Genomic DNA, 22398 nt, shown 5'->3' with positions numbered 1-22398 from the left:
TCTTAATCACTCCTTGGTAAACAACTAGTCTAGTATATAGTTAGGAAATTATATAAAATGATAAGCATGCGTTTGGAGAAATGAAATAATGTAGAGTCGCATTTTGATCTTATTTAATATTTATATAAAAAAAATAACAATATACGAGTAATAATATTAGCTGTACGCGACATGTGCAATAGAAAAAACGTCATAAAGCCAACGTCACGCGGTGTTCCCAGGCGGTCACCCATCCAAGTACTGACCGCGCCCGACGTTGCTTAACTTCGGTGATCGGACGAGAACCGGTGTATTCAACGTGGTATGGACGTTGGCGACTATGTAGTAAAAATACTTCAACACAACTCGGCTATGAGATATATTGTTTTTAAACATTTTATGATCAAATAAGAAGTCCGTGTACTTCTACCTTGCACATTTATTTAGTTTAGTGTAACTCTCTATAAATGTTTCAGTAAAAATTTAAATATTTATACAGCTAGTAAGATCCAACGGCAATACTGCGTGAATACTAATTTAAGTATCATTTCTACTTCCTTCATGTTTGTTGTGTTGTGTGATGTTGTGTTGTTGTTACAATTACACGGACCTAAACCACAGGAAATAGAGTATATTTAATAGAGTCACACTTACACTCTTCTTTTAGAGACACGCAAAACAGACCAATTACCGCCATCTGTCATAATTATCTAACACTGCAAGCAAAATAAGCAACGTCAGCGTGTCGAACAGATCATGTCATGTGTTACTAGAGGGCGCTCAGTAACTAAAATAATTAAAACGTAGAAAGGTATTGAATCAGGAATTTTGATGCCCTCATTTTTGGAAAAGCGACGATCACCTGTTATTTGTGTTGGGTCACCGTTATTGACGACGCTCTTTTGAAATGATCTTGCAAGTTTCGATTTTTTTTTATATAAATTTTCTCATCCAAAGCCAATTAAAAAACACGAAATAATATGTTGAGTATTATTACCTCTTAACCGAGCTGGTTAAGTATTTTTACTATATAAGTCGTCACGTCCGATCACCGAAGTTAAGCAACGTCGGGCGCGGTCAGTACTTGAATGGGTGACCGCCTGGGAACACCGCGTGACGTTGGCTTTTTGACGATTTCTCTACTGCACATGTCGTGTACAGCTAATATTATTACTCGTATATTGTTTTTTTTTTTTTAAATATAAATATTAAGTGCTGTGTGGCTACGGCACTAAAGAATTTAGCCACCCCCTCTTCCCGTGGGTGTCGTAAGAGGCGACTAAGGGATAACAAGGTTCCACAATCACCTTGGAACTTAAGAAGCCGACCGATGGCGGGATAACCATCCAACTGCTGGCTTTGAAATACACAGGCCTAAGACGGGCAGCAGCGTCTTCGGTGCGACAAAGCTAGTACTGCGGTCACCAACCCGCCTGCCCAGCGTGGTGACTATGGGCAAAACACATGAGTTCACGTTATTTTTGGCGTAAGCTTGTGGAGGCCTATGTCCAGCAGTGGACTGTATAGGCTGTAATGATGATAAATATTAAATAAGGTCAAAATGCGACTCTACATTATTTCATTTCTCCAAACGTATGTTTATCATTTTATATAATTTCCTAACTATATACTAGACTAGTTGTTTACCAAGGAGTGATTAAGATTTTGTGCAAAACACTTGCCAACGTCCATACCACGTTGAATACACCGGTTCTCGTCCGATCACCGAAGTTAAGCAACGTCGGGCGCGGTCAGTACTTGGATGGGTGACCGCCTGGGAACACCGCGTGACGTTGGCTTTTTGACGTTTTTTCTATTGCACATGTCGTGTACAGCTAATTTTATTACTCGTATATTGTTTTTTTTTTTAAATATAAATATTAAATAAGGTCAAAATGCGACTTTACATTATTTCATTTCTCCAAACGTATGTTTATCATTTTATATAATTTCCTAACTATATACTAGACTAGTTGTTTACCAAGGAGTGATTAAGATTTTGTGCAAAACACTTGCCAACGTCCATACCACGTTGAATACACCGGTTCTCGTCCGATCACCGAAGTTAAGCAAAGTCGGGCGCGGTCAGTACTTGGATGGGTGACCGCCTGGGAACACCGCGTGACATTGGCTTTTTGACGTTTTTTCTATTGCACATGTCGTGTACAGCTAATATTATTACTCGTATATTGTTATTTTTTTTATATAAATATTAAATAAGGTCAAAATGCGACTCTACATTATTTCATTTCTCCAAACGTATGTTTATCATTTTATATAATTTCCTAACTATATACTAGACTAGTTGTTTACCAAGGAGTGATTAAGATTTTGTGCAATACACTTGCCAACGTCCATACCACGTTGAATACACCGGTTCTCGTCCGATCACCGAAGTTAAGCAACGTCGGGCGCGGTCAGTACTTGGATGGGTGACCGCCTGGGAACACCGCGTGACGTTGGCTTTTTGCTGTTTTTTTTTTCTATGACACACGAGATGTAGAGCTAATGTTCATAATCATTACACATTCTGTATGTACCTATATGTTTACAGAACACACTACAGAAGATTACAATGCGACTCTACATGGTCGTCGGAGTCGGTGGTGTTGCCGGCGCCCTGTTTCATGTCTACCACTACCGAGCCTATACTTAGCCAGGAACCGACCAGCAGCAGCACCAGCTCACCATTATCTTAACGTTCTGTTAAATTGGATGTTGGTTTCTATGCGACTAAAGACAATATCGAGGATGAATATCTAAAGGCCCAAATTTTAAAAGAGCCTTGGCCTCCACCTAAAGATAACATGTTTCCCGTTTCTACAAAACGAAATTTGCGCTTTCAAATGAAATGGATGGAAAGATTCCCCTGGTTGGCGTATTCTGAATATAAAAGTGGAGCATACTGTAGAATTTGCGTCGTAATGAGACGTTCGCTTGATGAAAGTAAAGGGAGCTATCAGTGGGTCGGCCAGCTTGTAACAGATTCTTTTTTCAAGTGGAAAAATGCACTAGAAATATTTGAAACTCGTGCAAAATCAGGATATCATAAACGAAATTCGGAACTTGCAAATAACTTCCTAAAAGTTATGTCTCCTCAGGCGGTTTCAGTCGATGAGCAGTTGACTTCTGAAAAAAAGAGACAGCAACAAGAAAACCGAAAGAAACTAATGCCTGTCGTAAAAGGAATCATTTTTTGCGGCAAACAAGGTATAGCTTTAAGAGGTAAAACTGATTCGGGACGGATCCACATTACACCTGAGCCTGAATAACCACTTCAGAATGAGGGCAATTTTCGAGCACTATTGCGGTACGCAGCTGAATCTGGGGATAAAGATCTTTCTGAGCATTTGGTCACTTCTCAGAAGAATGCCGATTACACGAGCCCACAAATCCAAAATGAAATAATTGACATTTGTGGTGAAATTATTCAACATAAGATTATCAATGAAGTAAAGGAAGCTAATTTTTTTGCTATTCTCGCTGACGACACGACTGACATTGCGCGTATGGAGCAAGTCTCGTTGTGCTTACGATATGTTGATTTAAAAGATGCTAAACAACATAAAGTTAAGGAAACGTTCTTATGTTGTCCGGTGAACATATCTGTAACCTAGAAGATACTCAAAATCCTCATTTGATGATAAAATATGTCCGTTTATCTCTTAATCGGACTATTTTTGATATTTTTAATCGACTTCCAAAAAAGGAGCAGGTTCTCAATTCGACTGTATTTTTTTTTTTTTTTTTAATGTATGTTACATCAGAACTTTTGACCGGGTAGACCGATTTCGACAAATTTTCTTTTAATCGAAAGGTGGTGTGTGTCATTTGGTCCCATTTAAATTTATTTGAGATCTAACAACTACTTTTCGAGTTATATCCAATAATGCGTTTTTACTTGACGCTTTTTTCGTCGACCTACGTTGGATTAAACCGCATAGCTTTCTACTGGATGTACCAATTCTGATAATTCTTTTTTTGTTGGAAAGGGGATATCCCTAGTTTGGAAACCAGGATCTGATGATGGGATCCCAGAGAAATCGAGGGAAACTATAAAATCCGCAATAACTTTTTACTGGGTGTACCGATTTTAATAATTTTTAATTTAATCGAAAGCTGATGTTTGTCATGTGGTCACATATAAATTTTATTGAGATCTGATAACTACTTTTTGAGTAATCTTTGATAACGCGTAGTTACTTGACTATTTTTTCGTCGATCTACGTTGTATTACACGTCGATGTAATTGAAGTCGGTTTTTTTTCGTTTGCGAGCAAACACAATTATACGTAATTTATTTTATTAAATACATAGTGAAGTATACGTAAGTGGATTAAAATGTTATCCTAAGGATTATATATATACAAATTATTTTAAGTCGTGACTATACAGACGTTTCCTAAATGACGTGTAGTTGTCTCTCGTTAGATGTCGCTAGTGGAACATTAAATCGCGCTAACGATGTTTTTACCCGGGAATATTAAGCGATGGCGAGCGGGAGTCAAAGTATACTTACCTGGCGTAGGGGACACCGTGATCACGAAGGCGGTTCCCCCAGAGCGAGGCTCCTCCATTGCACCGCGGCGGGGTTGACCTCTGCGATTATCCCTAATGCGGATAACTCGGACGCGTAATTTTTGGTAGTGGGGACTGCGTACGCGCTGTCCCCCCATAAAGATGAATAATATCCTTCTTATTGAGTACACAACTATACAGCTAAAAAGGAAACATACAACAGAAATCCTACTCGCTAAACAGCGATCTATACTATACTATACGAGTACTATACTGTTACTGGGTGTCCTGCTGTAATGTCCTGTGGTAAATCTGCTTTAATTCCGAGTCAATCTTTAACTGTGGTTAATACAGAATAGCTTAACCGTAGTTTACTAGTATATATTTTGAAAACTTTAGAGACCCAATTAACAAAAGACTGCCTTAATCGAACCATGTAGAGTCGCATTGTAATCTTCTGTAGAGTGTGTTCTGTAAACATATAGGTACGTACAGAATGTGTAATGATTATGAACATTACCTCTACATCTCGTCTGTCATAGAAAAAAATACAAAATACAGCAAAAAGCCAACGTCACGCGGTGTTCCCAGGCGGTCACCCATCCAAGTACTGACCGCGCCCGACGTTGCTTAACTTCGGTGATCGGACGAGAACCGGTGTATTCAACGTGGTATGGACGTTGGCAAATATTGGGCAGAAAAGTTAGAAAAAAACTTAGTTAAGATGTAAAAAGAATCATTTTACTATCAAACAAGAATTTTAGGTAGCCTCTACATTCCACAAGTATTAGTTAAATGATACCGTAATAATGTAGCCGACAAGACGCAAACTGCTCTACTATATGAATTACTATTATAATACTACCATACTGTATATTCTTTCCGCAGTATTTGTTCATTATCTACTTATCTATGTATAAATTATAAACAAGCATTCTTTACACCCACTCAGCTTCTGCTAAATACATAGATTTGCTTTATTTTTCTTTTTTTTATATCACTAGGTCGGTAAACATGCGTACGAGCCGTACCTGATGGTAAGAGATTACCGTAGCTTATAGACGTCTGCAACATCAGAGGCATCGCAAGCGCGTTGCCGACCCTATCCTCAATCCCCCCAGGAGCTCTGGTCACCTTACTCACCAACAGGAACACAACACTGCTTGAAAACAGTATTATTTAGCTGTGATCTAAGAGAGTATTATTTAGTACAGGAGGTAGAGTCGTCACAAATTAAATTATATTATACGTAACAAATTTTGCACTAAAAGTAAGTTCGTTCTATCTTAATTAGGATATTGAACCTATGCGAAGCAGAAAGCAGACTAAATACCAATAATTTTTAGATCATGAATATACAGATGTTTCCCAAGTGACGTGTAGTTGTCTCTCGTTAGATGTCGCTAGTGGAACATTAAATCGCGCTAACGATGTTTTTACCCGGGAATATTAAGCGATGGCGAGCGGGAGTCAAAGCATACTTACCTGGCGTAGGGGACACCGTGATCACGAAGGCGGTTCCCCCAGAGCGAGGCTCCTCCATTGCACTGCGGCGGGGTTGACCTCTGCGATTATCCCTAATGCGGATAACTCGGACGCGTAATTTTTGGTAGTGGGGACTGCGTACGCGCTGTCCCCCCATAAAGATGAACAATATCCTTCTTATTGAGTACACAACTATACAGCTAAAAAGGAAACATACAACAGAAATCCTACTCGCTAAACAGCGATCTATACTATACTATACGAGTACTATACTGTTACTGGGTGTCCTGCTGTAATGTCCTGTGGTAAATCTGCTTTAATTCCGAGTCAATCTTTAACTGTGGTTAATACAGAATAGTTTAACCGTAGTTTACTAGTATATATTTTGAAAACTTTAGAGACCCAATTAACAAAAGACTGCGTTAATCGAACCATGTAGAGTCGCATTGTAATCTTCTGTAGTGTTTTTTGTAAACATATAGGTACATACAGAATGTGTAATGATTATGAACATTAGCTCTACATCTCGTGTGTCATAGAAAAAAAAAAAAAAACAGCAAAAAGCCAACGTCACGCAGTGTTCCCAGGCATCCAAGTACTGACCGCGCCCGACGTTGCTTAACTTCGGTGATCGGACGAGAACCGGTGTATTCAACGTGGTATGGACGTTGGCAAATATTGGGCAGAAAAGTTAGAACACAACTTAGTTAAGATGTAAAAAGAATCATTTTACTATCAAACAAGAATTTTAGGTAGCCTCTACACTCCACAAGTATTAGTTAAATGATACCGTAATAGTGTAGCCGACAAGACGCAAACTGCTCTACTATATGAATTACTATTATAATACTACCATACTCTATATTCTTTCCGCAGTATTTGTTAAATATCTACTTATCTATGTATAAATTATAAACAAGCATTCTTTACACCCACTCAGCTTCTGCTAAATACATAGATTTGCTTTTTTTTCTTTTTTTATATCACTAGGTCGGCAAACAGGTCAACGGTACAGTAACAGGATAACGGTAAGTGTGACTTTTAAATATACTCTATTTCCTGTGGTTTAGGTCCGTGTAATTGTACATATATTTAATAAATGTAGATAACATCAACACAACAAACATGAAGGAAGTAGAAATGATACTTAAATTAGTATTCACACAGTATTGCCGTTGGATCTTACTAGCTGCATAAATATTTAAATTCTTACTGAAACATTTATAGAGAGTTACACTAAACTAAATAAATGTGCAAGGTAGAAGTACACGGACTTCTTATTTGATCATAAAATGTTTAAAAACAATTTATCTCATAGCCGAGTTGTGTTCAAGTATTTTTATTACATAGTCGCCAACGTCCATACCACGTTGAATACACCGGTTCTCGTCCGATCACCGAAGTTAAGCAACGTCGGGCGCGGTCAGTACTTGGATGGGTGACCGCCTGGGAACACCGCGTGACGTTGGCTTTTTGCTGTTTTTTTGTTTTCTATTGCACATGTGATGTAGAGCACGTAGAGCTAACGTTCATAATCATTACACATTCCGTATTTGCATTTACCTATATATTTACAGAACACACTCTATGGGAGATTACAATGCGACTCTACATGGGTCGATTAACGCAGTCTTTTGTTGATAGCATCTATTGTTATAATTATGCTGTAACGTAATACATATTTAGTATACGCATCTTATTATAAACATCCAGATAGAGGCGAACATTCCTGTTCTCCGAATTGTCGACTGCATGTCCCTTATTTTAATTTTTATTAATTTTCGAATCGATCGTATTTATCAAACTTTTAATTTACTAGCGCTACAGTTACCAAAAACAGAAAAAAAAAATCGAAGCGAAAGCAATTTGATATGGGTAATCACTACTCATATATTGTTTTTCTTTGACACTAAAAATAATTGCAACATTGTCTCTTCCAGTTTGGATGTCTCATTGCCTGAACGAAAGACCGTTTATTTTACATTTCTTCTTTTATTGTGGTTACAATGACGACTCTATCTCCAGTGATTAGGCTTATGTGCTTAATAGAAGCGGCTCGAATGTCCCTACTCAGTAAAAATGTAAATAAAAGTAAAAAACATGGATTATTTATTTTGGAAAAGGTAAAAAAAAATGTAATTATAGTATGCAGTTAGCAACGTAGTAGAGCTGTTAGAGTCTTCATATTGGCACTGTTACTGTAACGTTTGTATTGAGTTTAGACTTACACCAAGCTAAACACTCCTGCAACCTAGAAGATACTTAAAATTCTCATTGGATGATAAAATATGTTATTTTATCTCTTAATCAAGCTGTGTTTGAGTTTTTTCATGAAATAGTTGCCAACGTCCATACCACGTTGAATACACCGGTTCTCGTCCGATCACCGAAGTTAAGCAACGTCGGGCGCGGTCAGTACTTGGATGGGTGACCGCCTGGGAACACCGCGTGACGTTGGCTTTTTGCTGTTTTCCGTACATGTGTTGTGCAGCTAATATTAACATTTGTATATTGTTTTTTTTTTTTTTAAATATAAATATTAAATAAGGTCATTATGCGACTCTGCATTATTTCATTTCTCCAAACGCATGCTTATTATTTTATATAATTTCCTAACTATATACTAGACTAGTCGTTTACCAAGGAGTGATTAAGTTTTTTTTTGCTTTACATAATGCAAATTTGGTTTTGCATTTTTTACTCATTTCCAAATGAATGTTTTGTCATGTATCACTTGAGTGTATATATTTAAAGGACAAAGTAAATTAGATCATAATGTGACTCTACATAACTTGTCCTACTACTTGTGTTCGTCTCCTTTAGTAAATGTTCTTGTATTCCGTTCTGTTGTTGATGTTATACTTCTATATTTTAACTATTAGCAAATTGCATATCATTCGAACTAAATAAAACTACGTATTCCTTTATTAGCGATACATTCAAATTAAAAAAAAATAACTGAAGGCAATTTTGTCTTGTTATTTAATTTGTACATTTATCTTACCAGTAAAAATAATAGTGGAATTATGTCTTCCACTTTGGTTGTCTTTTTTTGTTGTTCGTTTCCTTTTTAGTTTCGATATTTAATCAATAAGAGACAGCTTTTTATGGGGGACAGCGCGTACGCAGTCCCCACTACCAAAACTTACGCGTCCGAGTTATCCGCATTAGGGATAATCGCAGAGGTCAACCCCGCCGCAGTGCAATGGAGGAGCCTCGCTCTGGGGGAACTAGACATGTCGATTTAAAATCGATTAATCGAAAAATCGATTATTTAGAGTAATATAATCGAATTTTCAGATCGATTTTGAACCCTACGTCGATTCAATGAATCGATTCATAAACCTCCTGAATCGGACCGATCCATTCAAAGAACTAGCGATAATCTTCCTCAATTGGCTGCGGTATTTAGTTTTTTTTAATTTTTTGCTGTTGTCGGACGCAAAAGCAACTGGTAGTACTTGGTCAATAATTTGAACGCGTCATAGAGTAAATATTTATAAACGCTTCCGAAGGTGGCGTTACACAGTGGGCTGAAATTCGCGTTTCATAGACATTCAAATTTATTTTTTCAAGTGAGGCTTTTTTTGCTTGAATGCGATTGAGAATAACTGCTATATGCCTTATATAATGAACTTTCAGGTTTATAATGGTAAACAGCGTACTTAGAATTTTTTTTAATTTTTTTTTGTATGGAGTCGACATAATAAATGATGATATCTCCATAATCGCACAATTGCGCCTAATATCCTCTTAGGTTATTAAAATATAAATTATTTTTGATTTTTTGACATACTTCATGTTACGGTCAAACGTGCGTTTTTTTTTTAAAAAATCTTTACAAAATTTACCAATTTTGTTTTCTCTATTTTTGGTTTTTAACTAATGTCAAGATTTACATGGGTGTATATATGCTTTACATTTACTCAAATTAATTGTGTGCTATATAAAAAAGTGAAATTCATTAAAAACCATAAAAAGGTTTAATTATTACAATAAAATTATAATATGATAAAATTAAATAAGGCTATAAATATATTATTTTTATTATTGCCTTTTCTGTATCACTATCTTCAGAGCCGAACTCAAAGTCAGAGTTTATTTCAGCAATATCCCTAAACTCCAATTCAGGTGTTTGAAGATTCAGCAGATCCAATGTTTCAGCAAATACATTTTTCTTTTTCTTTGCATTCATTCGTTGGGTCTTACTGCTGAAATAAGTGGATCGGACAAAAGAAGAAGGCAATTAAACATATTTTCATTGAAACTTATTCTGCTCTTCTTACGTGAGTGATGTTCTCTGAATCTTCTGAAGTCTTTGTTCCTCGCTTCTGAAGCCTCTTCAGATAAACTCCCAATCGGTACTATTGCGTTACAAGCGATAATTTCTGCTCCACGAAGCAGTATTGTGTGCACTGTTGATAGCATGTAGTACCAGTTGTATAATTCTACATACTTTTCAGCAGTTATGTACGCATATTCTTTCAATTTCGAAACATTGATGGATTGACTTGAAGTTATGGCTTGCAAAATTACAGAAAATCTTCGGATCAGAAATCTACAGAAGATGACTTGACGGAGCGCGGACTTTCTTCACTACATGCGCGCATAAACATGATGAAATGTCATGAATGAAATTAGATATTAAGAAGTGGTCTGCTAGAAAAGAAAGTGAGAAAGCCGCAGTGGATGCAAGAAAGAAAACTATCCAAGCCAGGTTCAAAACGGAACTAAACCTATTAATCGTTGTCTTAAGGTAATATTATGGACAACTAACGACAGGAACACTGCACGACGATTTTTTGGATTTCCTGTAAAGATTGCGGCTATCACTGAACTAGATGAAGATCTGATCCGAAGATGTTCTTTCCGAAGATTCATCTGATCCGAATCCGAATTTTTGATCCGAAGATTCATCTAAGTGCTGGCTTTGAAATACACAGGCCGAAGACGGGTTCTTCGGTGTGACAAAGCCAGCCCTGCGGTCACCAACTCGTTTGCCTAGACTGCGTAGTGACTATGAGCAAAACACACGAGTTCACACCATTTTAGGCGTGAACTTGTGAGGCCTATCTCCACCAGTGGAATGTATTAGGCCGTAATGATGAAGTGATGATAATTCGTCCGATCCACTTATTTCAGCAGTAAGACCCAACGAATGAATGCAAAGAAAAAGAAAAATGTATTTGCTGAAACATTGGATCTGCTGAATCTTCAAACACCTGAATTGGAGTTTAGGGATATTGCTGAAATAAACTCTGACTTTGAGTTCGGCTCTGAAGATAGTGATACAGAAAAGGCAATAATAAAAATAATATATTTATAGCCTTATTTAATTTTATCATATTATAATTTTATTGTAATAATTAAACCTTTTTATGGTTTTTAATGAATTTCACTTTTTTATATAGCACACAATTAATTTGAGTAAATGTAAAGCATATATACACCCATGTAAATCTTGACATTAGTTAAAAACCAAAAATAGAGAAAACAAAATTGGTAAATTTTGTAAAGATTTTTTAAAAAAAAAAAACGCACGTTTGACCGTAGCATGAAATATGTCAAAAAATCAAAAATAATTTATATTTTAATAACCTAAGAGGATATTAGGCGCAATTGTGCGATTATGGAGATATCATCATTTATTATGTCGACTCCATACAAAAAAAAATTTAAAAAAATTCTAAGTACGCTGTTTACCATTATAAACCTGAAAGTTCATTATATAAGGCATATAGCAGTTATTCTCAATCGCATTCAAGCAAAAAAAGCGTCACTTGAAAAAATAATTTTGAATGTCTATGAAACGCGATTTTCAGCCCACTGTGCGTTACTTGCGTTAAAAAAAAACATTTTATTTTTCTATCCGGCTGTCAAACCTAACCTATCTAAAAAATAAAAATCTAAACCTATCTAAATTTTATAAACTTAAAATTTAATTAATTTATTAACCGACTTACAAGTACTTAGGCGAGACTAGAAATTTAAACTGCCACATTAGTTTAGTGGTCGCAAGCACTACTGCTGAGCAAAAGATCCTGGGTTCGATTCCCACCTCTACCTATTCTTTCGAAGGAATATAGGCGTGATATTATGTTTATTAATTTAATAATACTTCTATCCAATTACTTGTATTTGCAGTAAATGGTCATCAATAATGTCCTGTATCTTTATTAGGCAATTAGTCATGTTTGAAATTGGCTCGATTAATCGAAAATCGATCTTTTAATGCTCGATTTAAAAGAGAATCGATTCTAGTATGTCCGATTTGAATATGAATCGACATGCCTAGGGGGAACCGCCTTCGTGATCACGGTGTCCCCTACACCTTGTAAGTGTTGTGACTAGACATGTGTAAGTAATGCAATTGATACATTACGCGTGATATTACTCGAACATGAAATATGGCATCACACATTACGCGACGAAATGAAGTATTACACATCACACTTGACATTACGCGCTCTGTTCGGTCGGAATGTTGGATTTCTTATCTATTTGCTCTGTCTAACTTCACTTACTGAGTGAGACACGGTGATGCGCGGCGCACTTTTGCAACCAGTCATAACCTCACTCTCTAGCTCTACATTATTTTCGTTAGTATGAGTGAGAGCGAGCTACTGAGCCGTGGCGAGTTTCCGTCATTTTTTTAAGTGAAATATGAATCGTATTTAAGAATGCTAAGGCATATTATAGCACAACACTGTACGTAATACTTTTTAATAATGCGTTACGCACTTGATTGTCGCTAAAATTCGAGTTCAAATTTCTGCTTTTGCATTTATTAAAATGTTTTGTTTGTTTATGTTGCTTGTGAAAATAAAATTATAAATGAAGTATTGACATAAAAAAAGTAATCATTGTATGTATATAAAGTTGATTTTTAAATACGCCAGTATTCATGGTCATTAGTTTATTCCTAACTTATATTATAAACTAGCTGCGTCCCGCGGTTTCACTCGCGTAGTTCCCGTTCCTGTGATGATTCCGGGATAAAAAGTAGCCTAAGGCTCTCCAAGGTCTGTTTTATCCGTATACCAAAATTTTCCAAATTCGGTTCAGCCGTTTTGACGTGAAAAAAGGACGGACAAACAAACACACTCTTATAATATTAGTAGGGATGCGAAAGTAACTCTATCTACCTTTTACGTTTTCTGATTTTGATGAAAATTTGGTATAGTGATCGATGGGACATCCGAAGAGGATCAATAATCACATGGGGACCGAAACTAAACAGGTAAAATCGCGGATCACAGCTAGTATTAATTTAGTTGTCCATGTGTATTGCCAGTCCTATGCCTGGAATAAATATCCCAATTTTCCTTGGGGTTTACTTAAGTATGAAGGGAAACCAACTTTTTTTACAAATCACAGCTAATTATAGAACAAACTTCTAGAAAATCAAACAAAAAAAAAACAAAACAAATATTATGAATTTTTAGCCAGTTTCCACCTCTCATTTACAATTTTTATGCTAAAGTGATGTTTGGTCTGCTACGTAGTACACCGAACACCGTACACTTAAACATACTATAAGTACAAAATCTCATGGAATGTTTGGTGTGATGACAATTATGTGATATATAGCATTACTTAAGAAATATCTCACGCCGAACAGTACACATTTCGGGTAATGTTCGGTGTGATGGTGTGATGCCATATTACTCAGTACGAAATGTAATGTAATATCACATTACATTTTGAAGCACTGTTTTGCGCAAGTCTAGTTGTGACCCCTGCTCGTCACCGCTTTATATTTCCGGGTAAAAACATCGTTAGCGCGATTTAATGTTCCACTAGCGACATCTAACGAGAGACAACTACACGTAATTTGGGAAACATCTGTATATTCATGATGTAAAAATTATTGGTATTTAGTCTGCTTTCTGCTTCGCATAGGTTCAATATCCTAATTAAGATAGAACGCACTTACTGTTAGTGCAAAATTAATACAATTTAATTTGTGACGACTCTACTTCCTGTAGTAAATAATACTCTCATAGATCACAGCTAAATAATACTCTCTTCAAGCAGTATTGTGTTCCTGTTTATGAGTAAGGTGACCAGAGCTCCTGGGGTTATTGGGGATTGGTTCGGCAACGCGCTTGCGATGCCTCTGGTGTTGCAGACGTCTATAGGCTACGGTAATCTCTTACCATCAGGTGAGCCGTACGCTTATTTGCCGACCTAGTGATATAAAAAAAAAAACAAAAAAAGCTAATCCCATGTATTTACCAGAAGCTGAGTGGGTGTAAAGAATGCTTGTTTATAATTTATACATAGAGAAGTTGATAATTAACAAATACTGCGGAAAGAATATATAGTATGGTAGTATTATAATAGTAATGCATATAGTAGAGCAGTTTGCGTCTTGTCGGCTACACTATTACGGTATCATTTAACTAATACTTGTGGAATGTAGAGGCTACCTAAAACTCTTGTTTAATAATAAAATGTTTCTTTTTACGTGTTTACTAAGTTGTGTTCTAACTTTTCTGCTCAATAGTCGCCAACGTCCATACCACGTTGAATACACCGGTTCTCGTCCGATCACCGAAGTTAAGCAACGTCGGGCGCGGTCAGTACTTGGATGGGTGACCGCCTGGGAACACCGCGTGACGTTGGCTTTTTGCTGTATTTTGTATTTTTTTCTATGACAGACGAGATGTAGAGGTAATGTTCATAATCATTACACATTCTGTACGTACCTATATGTTTACAGAACACACTCTACAGAAGATTACAATGCGACTCTACATGGTTCGATTAAGGCAGTCTTTTGTTAATTGGGTCTCTAAAGTTTTCAAAATATATACTAGTAAACTACGGTTTAACTATTCTTTACTAGCACAGTTAAAGATTAACTCTGAATCAAAGCAGATTTACCACAGGAAATTACAGCAGGACACATAGTAACATTATAGTACTCGTATAGTATAGTATAGATCGCTGTTTAGTGAGTAGGATTTCCGTAGTACCTTTTTAACTTTTTAGCTGTTATAGTTGTGTACCCAATAAGAAGGATATTGTTCATCTTTATGGGGGGACAGCGCGTACGCAGTCCCCACTACCAAAAATTACGCGTCCGAGTTATCCGCATTAGGGATAATCGCAGAGGTCAACCCCGCCGCAGTGCAATGGAGGAGCCTCGCTCTGGGGGAACCGCCTTCATGATCACGGTGTCCCCTACGCCAGGTAAGTATGCTTGGACTTTTTTTTTTTTTTTTTTTTCCGAAATGATAGTAGCTGTTGGCCCTACTGGCCTTTACAGCGTCACCGGTGAGGGGGGCCGGGCACTTAGGCAACCGGCCGCGAAAGAAGATGTGGGCCCTTTTCGGCGGGCACGGGGGTGACGTTCGTCCTAAGGGTGTCTCCTAGCGAGATCGCACCTCGGCTTAGAACGTCGTCGGGATGGAGGAGGCGCTATGCGGAGCGCTGCGGCGAGTTGTGGACGGTCGATGCGCCTAAGCGTATCCGAGCCGTCCTAACGCGGGGGACCTCGTCTTCGCCGGCGAAGGCGGTGCGTGAGTGTTCGGTGTGTGGTGGGTGTGTTACCTAAGAGAGGGGCGTTGGCTGCGGTTATTCTATCATCGGGGTCTGTCAAGACGTGTTTAGGACGTCTAAGTCTCGTCTGTACGCTTCCTCTACCTATGTAGGAGCAGGCCTCTGCTACAAGAGGGTTGGGGTGTCGGAGTGCTCTCTCAAAAAACCTTGAAGAAAGATTTTTGAGATGCTTGGCGATTGAATCGATCCCAAAGTCCTTATGGAGGTCGACGTTACTAACGTACCACGGTGAGGCCGTGGCCGTGCGTAAGAAGCGGTTCTGCAACGCTTGCAGCCGTTGGATGTAGGTGGGGTGACAGTGGGCGAAGACTGGACTCGCGTAGGTCATGATAGGACGTACGCAGAGTTTGTATAATGTCGTCTTATTTCTAAGAGACATTTTACTCCTTCCGCTTAGCATCATATACAGCCTACCGAGTACGAAGGCGGCTCGGTTACGAACGCGATTGATGTGGGACTTGAAAATAAGTTTCCTGTCTAGAGTGACTCCGAGATATTTGGCTTCTTTTTGCCATGGGATCGGTGTCCCGAAGAGTTTGATTGTCTCCGGGCGCCCTTGTCTCCAAAATACGAATTTTGGGTTTCGGGTGAAGTGCACCGCTGAGCTTTTCTCGGCGTTGACCTCGATTCTCCACTTCCTGAACCACTCGCCTAGTGCGGTGGTCGCAGATTGGAGGCGTTTGGACATCATGGCTACGGAGACGGAGGTCGTGAAAATAGCAGTGTCGTCTGCGAAGAGAGCCAGCTTGGTGGCTGAGCTTTGGCTGGGTATGGGGATGTCGTTCGTGTACAGAGAGTACAGGAGCGGAGAAAGTAGGGATCCCTGTGGGACGCCGGCGCGTATCGGCCGAGGCGACGATAACGTGCCTTCGACTCGATAGCGGAAGGTGCGATTCGACAAGTAGTCTCGTATGATGAGCACGAGTCTGTCTGGTATTTTTAGATTGTACAGCTTGTAAATTAAGCCGTTATGCCAGACTTTGTCGAAAGCTTTCGCTATGTCGAAAAAGAGAGCGCCCGTCGAGTGGGCTTTCGATTTAGCGAAACCGGACAGGATATGTATGTTCGGTGATGCGGTGCACTTGGTAGACTGGAGAGTGTCTGGCTCGGAATCCGAACTGCTCGTCAATGAGCGGAGGTTCCATGGTCTCCATGGCTTTCTTTAGTCTATTGAGGATAATTTTCTCGTACACTTTACCGAGCGTATTGAGAAGACTTATAGGGTGGTAGCTAGTAGGGAGGTTCCTGGGTTTGCCAGGTTTGTGAATACCTATAACTATTGCTTCTTTCCACTGGTCGGGAAAGGAGCAGCCAGCCAGGAGGGAGTTATAGATCATTACTAGGAGGGCGAGTAACTGCCTTGGAAGAAGCTTAAGCGTCTTGTTTGAAATCCTATCGGGCCCCGGAGACTTTTTCGCGTGAAGGCCTTTGAGGATCGATTCAACCTCCTCGACGGTAGTCGGAGGGAGTGGTTCGTCAGTAGGCGGTGAAGCCGCCTTGCGCTCTACTTCAAAGTCCACCTTTAAGAGGTGACTTTGATCGACCGGCTCAGTGCTTGGCGAGCATTGGCTCTCCAGGCTACTAGCAAGACACTCGGCCTTATCCAGATCGTCGAGGGCTGGAGGGAGGTTCGGACGTAGAAAGGGGGGTATCGTGGTGACAGTGTCGCTTCGGAGTAGGGACACGATATCGAATCCGATACTTTACTCATATCGCTACCTTTTGATTCGATACTAGTATTCAGAAATTCGATACTTCCTTTCGATACTTAGTACTAATATCAGTACTTAGCATCAAGTATCGATTCCATAAAAAGAAAAAATAAACGAGCAACTAACTCATAAATACCAATTTAACGCCTCTGCTTAATAGGTTTTCTGAACTGAACGTAATTTAATAAAACATAAAAATAAATAAACGCACTTCACTACTGCCAATATGACGGCAAACGATGAAACTGAATGGACATGGACCTTTTGGCTGCGCTGTTTACATTCTGTGGTAGACATTTTGTTTTTCGATTGTCATTTGTCAATATATCAGTCATCATCAACATCATCATACTTTCTACTGGATTTGACGATTTTGATAATTCTTCTTTTGTTGGAAAGGGGATATCCCTAGTTTAGTACCATGATAAGGAAACCAGGATATGATGATGGAATCCCTGAGAAATCGAGGGAAACTCTCGAAAATCCGCAATAACTTTTTACTGGATGTACCGATTTTGATAATTTTTAATTTAATCAAAAGCTGACGTTTATCATGTGGTCACATTTAAATTTTATCGAGATCTGATAACTACTTTTTGAGTAATCTTTGATAACGCGTAGTTATTTGACTAATTGTTCGTCGATCTACGTTGTATTACTTGTCGATGTAATTGAAGTCGATTTTTTTTCGTTTGTCCGCAAATACAATTATTATGTTTATCTCTTCTCCATAATGTGTTTAGTAGAAATAAAACCTTTTTTTGTATCTAAGTTGTTTATTTTTATTTTCATTGTGGTCCATTAATGAATCACAACAGGTCTCATTCATGGTCTGCGCGCCTCTGTTGTGGATGTGAATTAATTTAAAGTAATAGGGAAACTCAAAATTTATTCGATACTTACTCATATCGATACTTGAGTTTCGATGCTATTACTAATTTGATACTTTTGTTTCGATACCGATACTATATCGATATCAATACTTATCGTTGCGATATCGTGTCCCTACTTCGGAGAGATCGCGCTAGCGACCAAGTATGCTTGGACTGCCGCTCGTCACCGCTTTATATTCCCGGGTGAATACATCGTCAGCGCGATTTAATGTTCCACTAGCGACATCTAACGAGACACAACTACACGTCTTTAGGAAACATCTGTATAGTCACGACTTAAAAATAATCCTTAGGATAACATTTTAACCCACTTACGTATACTTCACGAAGTATTGAGTAAAATAAATTACGTATAAAGGAGAAAAATTCGATTGTATTTGAAAGACATTTTCTTACATTTCACGAAAGAAAGGATTTTCCAAGTACTCCTTTAATTTAAACAGCCAAAACAATAAGCAAAAAATGCGATAGAGGGTTCGATAAAAGCGCTTGACATACGCTGTATTGTTGGGATACGTTTAAATGTTAAAATGTATAAAATTTTAACGACGTAGAGAACAATAGGTATCAATTATCATTAGGCTATCGAGTATTACAAGCAGTTTCGAAATTGCTTTTCAATCCTTAAGTTAAACGTAAGGTCTGTTGCACATCGAATGGGTTGCTTTATTAAGTTTCTTTTTGTGATTTTTGATGAAGTAGTAGTTTTGACTGCATTCAAGTTGTTTTACTTGCCATTATTTTCCATAGGACTTCACTAATACCTACAACTTATTAAAGTAAAACTTCTTGACTTGGGGAGTAACGTGGTGAATACGTGACGAGAGCGTTACGAAAAGTGTGATGGAGGATGGCTAAAGCACACTCGTTTTTTAATCACTTTATCCGCGTAATAGAGAAAAATATTTATTAAATTAAAAGCTACATATAGCAAGGTTTTGTGAATATGTATATTTGTATATTTTACAGTTTAGTGTATCAGATTAAGCTTAATTTTCAATTTCAGCTCATTTATTTGCTATTTCAAATTTTACATTTCGATATAATTATTATATTAATTTTAATTTAATTCAAATCTTAAGATTTTTACACTTAAACTATACTGGTAAAAATATTATGTATCAATAATTAATAAAATGTTCTCAATTGTACGCAAAAAAAAATATCAAAAGTTTGTAAATATTTTGTGAGCTGAAATCTGCTACATATTTGAGTATAATTAGAACTCAGAATAATATCACGGAAAATCTTGATCATTATAAAAGAAACAAAGTTTTAAAGCTAAGGAAAAACCACCTTATTATCATATTAATGTACAAATTCATTAATAATTTCATTCATATTAATTTTGTAGATGCTTTTTTACTGCTTTCAAGCAGTGTTGTGTTCCTATTTGTGAGTAAGGTGACCAAGAAAGGGGAAACCGGGGGTAGGGTCAGAAACGTGTTTGCGATGCTTCTGGTGTTGCAGACGTCTATAAGCTACGGTAATCGCTTAGAATCGGCAGGTGAGCGTAACATAAAAAATGACGCAATAAGAACCTTAATTATACCAACTTCTTGTACAATTATAGCAATATACTGTGTATGTGAGAAATAAGTAGTTCCACATCATTGTGTAGGCACCCTTACTCGCCTCGTGCTTGCAGGTATCGGCGCTACGCCGAACAATACGATAAGCGGATAACATGAGCATTGATCGTTGAGTGGTTAATGGTCGTTCCATTACCGCTACGACGAGCTACGACGCGCTACGACGCTTTCCAGCCACGGCTCTGTTTACACCGTGTTTCTTTTTACAAATGTACACATATATTGTGTATGTAGAAACTTTTGGATGTGGTTGCAAAATTTAATGTTGTTGTCTTTTTGAGGATAAATAACGAGATTTCTTTAATATTTAAATGTGGATGTATCTTTGTATAATATCTAGGTATTCTTAACCAATATATATATATATATATATATATATATATATATATATAAATATATATATATAAATAAATAACTATTATAGGTAAACTAATGTTATTACAAACAAATGTAAACGTGTAGGTAGCGCAGTTTTAGTTTTTTAGTAATTTTGATATTTATTTTAATATTTACGATATTTTACCATCAAAAAGCATTTTAGGTAAAATATAAATTGCCATTGCTCATCAACAGCACTAATTTTACAACCATTTAGTTACATATAAATTTTTTCACCTTGTTAAAAATAAATTGATGTATTTTACCACACATGTAAGCAAATAGTCGAACACAGAACATTGCCGCGTGAGACATAGAGTGCCGTGTCGAGCTGTGAGCAGTTATCGAGGAGGTAATGCAAAACCACTCAAACCGAGGGCGTGATTCTCGAAGTTCTACTTTAAACAATGACGCCAAGAAATGCCATCAAACATGCATTAACGACCACATAAGGCTTACAATACTCGGCCGATATAATGTGTGCAATTTGAATTGGCGACTCATGACCGTTTGTATGAATTATATATTTATATAGATGTTCAATGTATTTAAGTTTTATCTACACTTAATATGTTTTTGTATTAATTATACAACTAAGTAAATTCAAGCAAATTTATCGCAGTCGATAAAGAGATCTAGTAACATAATGATTTTAGCAAAATTGATGAAAAGTAATTTATGTGTTATGTAGATAAATAAAATAAATTTGTCTTTAATTTCGTCGACATAGTAGTCGTTCTAAAAATTGTTGGAGTGGTTCTGTTTGACGACAGCCGGTTGTAAAAATGAAATGACTTTTTCGGGCTAACTGAATAAATCCGAAAAATTGTTTCATTATAGTATGTGTAATTCGCGTAAACATTAATAATATATTTTTTTTTATATATCACTAGTTCGGCAAACAATCGTACGGCTCACCAGATGGTAAGAGATTACCGTAGCTTATAGACGCCTGCAACACCAGAAGCATCGCAAGTGCGTTGCCGACCCAACCCCCAATCCCCCTAGGAGCTCTGGTCACCTTACTCACCAACAGGAACACAATACTGCTTGAAAACAGTATTATTTAGCTGTGATCTTCTGTAAGGTCGAGGTACTACCCCAGTGGGGCTGCTCCATATTTTGAGCAGGAAATTCCTGCTGTGCCCTACCTCAGTTAAAACCGGTTATGTGAACCGGTTGTAAAGTAGAAAAATAAAAAAGTAAACAGTAAAAAACCAGTCTTATAATATTAATATTCACAGACAAAAACACACTGCAATCTCAAATAGTTCCAATTTTTAATGTCTCTAAACAATGCTTCATTTAGCGTTATTAATCTATGATAAATTGTTCACGTAGGTATATACTTTAAGGAATTCTTATAATTAAACGAAAAATATGTACTTAAAGAAAAACAAATACATATGGTTGCAAGTTGATAATGACAATATTTTGATTTAACATTCAAATTTATTTAATAGCCTTTGTTTGTCCGACTACAAACATTATAAAATGACATAATATATTTTAAATCTTTACTTGTACGGTTCGATCACATATTCGAACAAGTGTTCATCGACTGATCAAAGCGATCTCTAATGGGCGCAAACAATCAGAGCGCTGGGGGATGGAAGGGGGAGCTAATTTGCAGGTTCCTTCCGCGGCTCACTCTAATCGCGAACTTCCGACACACTTTAGATCTCCTCAATTACATTCTCTGGAATACTTTTAACTGAATCCATTTTAAGATAGAGGGTTTGCGCACTTCGAACAATTATTTTTAAGAAAATACTTTTAAAGATATTACTTTTTTGTTTCTTTTAAAATACAGGAGTTTTTTCTACTTTAGTTTCGAAATAAATTCAATTATAAAGTACATGTCATTTTTGTAGGTACGTAATTAAATAATGTTCGTTAACCACTAAGGTAACAAACAAAATATTAGTCCGCTTGATGGCACAAGTGATAGCGATAATAGATTAATAATTTGACAAACCAACACAAAAAAAATTATAATACGTTTAACCTTTAAGAAATCTTCAAACATTTTAAGGTTTGTTTTTAATGCAGAGTACACTTTAGCCTGTAATATCCCACTACTGGGCATAGGCCTCTTTCCCCATGTAGGAGAAGGATCAGAGCTTAATCCACCACGCTGCTCCAATGCGGGTTCGCGGATATATTTATAGGACACACACTAAGTACATTCAATACTTAAAAAATTAATATTTGCCCTAGAACTCCACAAACACCCAGACCACAGTATGCAGTAATGCAGAGTAATTTTCAATT

The 22398-nt window shown here is 37.3% G+C and overlaps 1 long non-coding RNA gene, 11 other non-coding genes and 2 pseudogenes across 12 annotated transcripts; 9 read left to right on the top strand and 5 right to left on the bottom strand.

Annotated features, from left to right (window-relative positions):
• The first annotated feature begins 59 nt into the window (after positions 1 to 59).
• Positions 60 to 17447, top strand: LOC123664589. Its single transcript, XR_006744852.1, has 4 exons — positions 60 to 70; positions 5523 to 5524; positions 7139 to 7148; positions 17226 to 17447. It is a non-coding gene; the product is annotated as an uncharacterized LOC123664589 (long non-coding RNA).
• On the bottom strand, positions 197 to 315 carry LOC123664825. Its single transcript, XR_006744931.1, has one exon. It is a non-coding gene; the product is annotated as a 5S ribosomal RNA (ribosomal RNA).
• On the top strand, positions 1660 to 1778 carry LOC123664824. Its single transcript, XR_006744930.1, has one exon. It is a non-coding gene; the product is annotated as a 5S ribosomal RNA (ribosomal RNA).
• Positions 1994 to 2112, top strand: LOC123664848. The gene has a single exon (XR_006744953.1). It is a non-coding gene; the product is annotated as a 5S ribosomal RNA (ribosomal RNA).
• Positions 2326 to 2444, top strand: LOC123664823. The gene has a single exon (XR_006744929.1). It is a non-coding gene; the product is annotated as a 5S ribosomal RNA (ribosomal RNA).
• On the top strand, positions 4491 to 4652 carry LOC123664796. The gene has a single exon (XR_006744909.1). It is a non-coding gene; the product is annotated as a U1 spliceosomal RNA (small nuclear RNA).
• On the bottom strand, positions 5064 to 5182 carry LOC123664821. The gene has a single exon (XR_006744927.1). It is a non-coding gene; the product is annotated as a 5S ribosomal RNA (ribosomal RNA).
• Positions 5975 to 6136, top strand: LOC123664792. The gene has a single exon (XR_006744905.1). It is a non-coding gene; the product is annotated as a U1 spliceosomal RNA (small nuclear RNA).
• On the bottom strand, positions 6545 to 6655 carry LOC123664849 (annotated as a pseudogene).
• On the top strand, positions 7335 to 7453 carry LOC123664819. The gene has a single exon (XR_006744926.1). It is a non-coding gene; the product is annotated as a 5S ribosomal RNA (ribosomal RNA).
• LOC123664818 lies at positions 8324 to 8442 on the top strand. The gene has a single exon (XR_006744925.1). It is a non-coding gene; the product is annotated as a 5S ribosomal RNA (ribosomal RNA).
• Positions 9092 to 9228, bottom strand: LOC123664801 (annotated as a pseudogene).
• On the top strand, positions 14494 to 14612 carry LOC123664817. The gene has a single exon (XR_006744924.1). It is a non-coding gene; the product is annotated as a 5S ribosomal RNA (ribosomal RNA).
• LOC123664857 lies at positions 15027 to 15188 on the bottom strand. The gene has a single exon (XR_006744957.1). It is a non-coding gene; the product is annotated as a U1 spliceosomal RNA (small nuclear RNA).
• Positions 17448 to 22398: the final 4951 nt, after the last annotated feature.

This window comes from Melitaea cinxia, chromosome 22 (assembly GCF_905220565.1).
Source record: "Melitaea cinxia chromosome 22, ilMelCinx1.1, whole genome shotgun sequence".
Taxonomy (NCBI): Eukaryota; Metazoa; Arthropoda; class Insecta; order Lepidoptera; family Nymphalidae; genus Melitaea; species Melitaea cinxia.
This window is presented reverse-complemented; position numbering and strand designations above follow the sequence as displayed.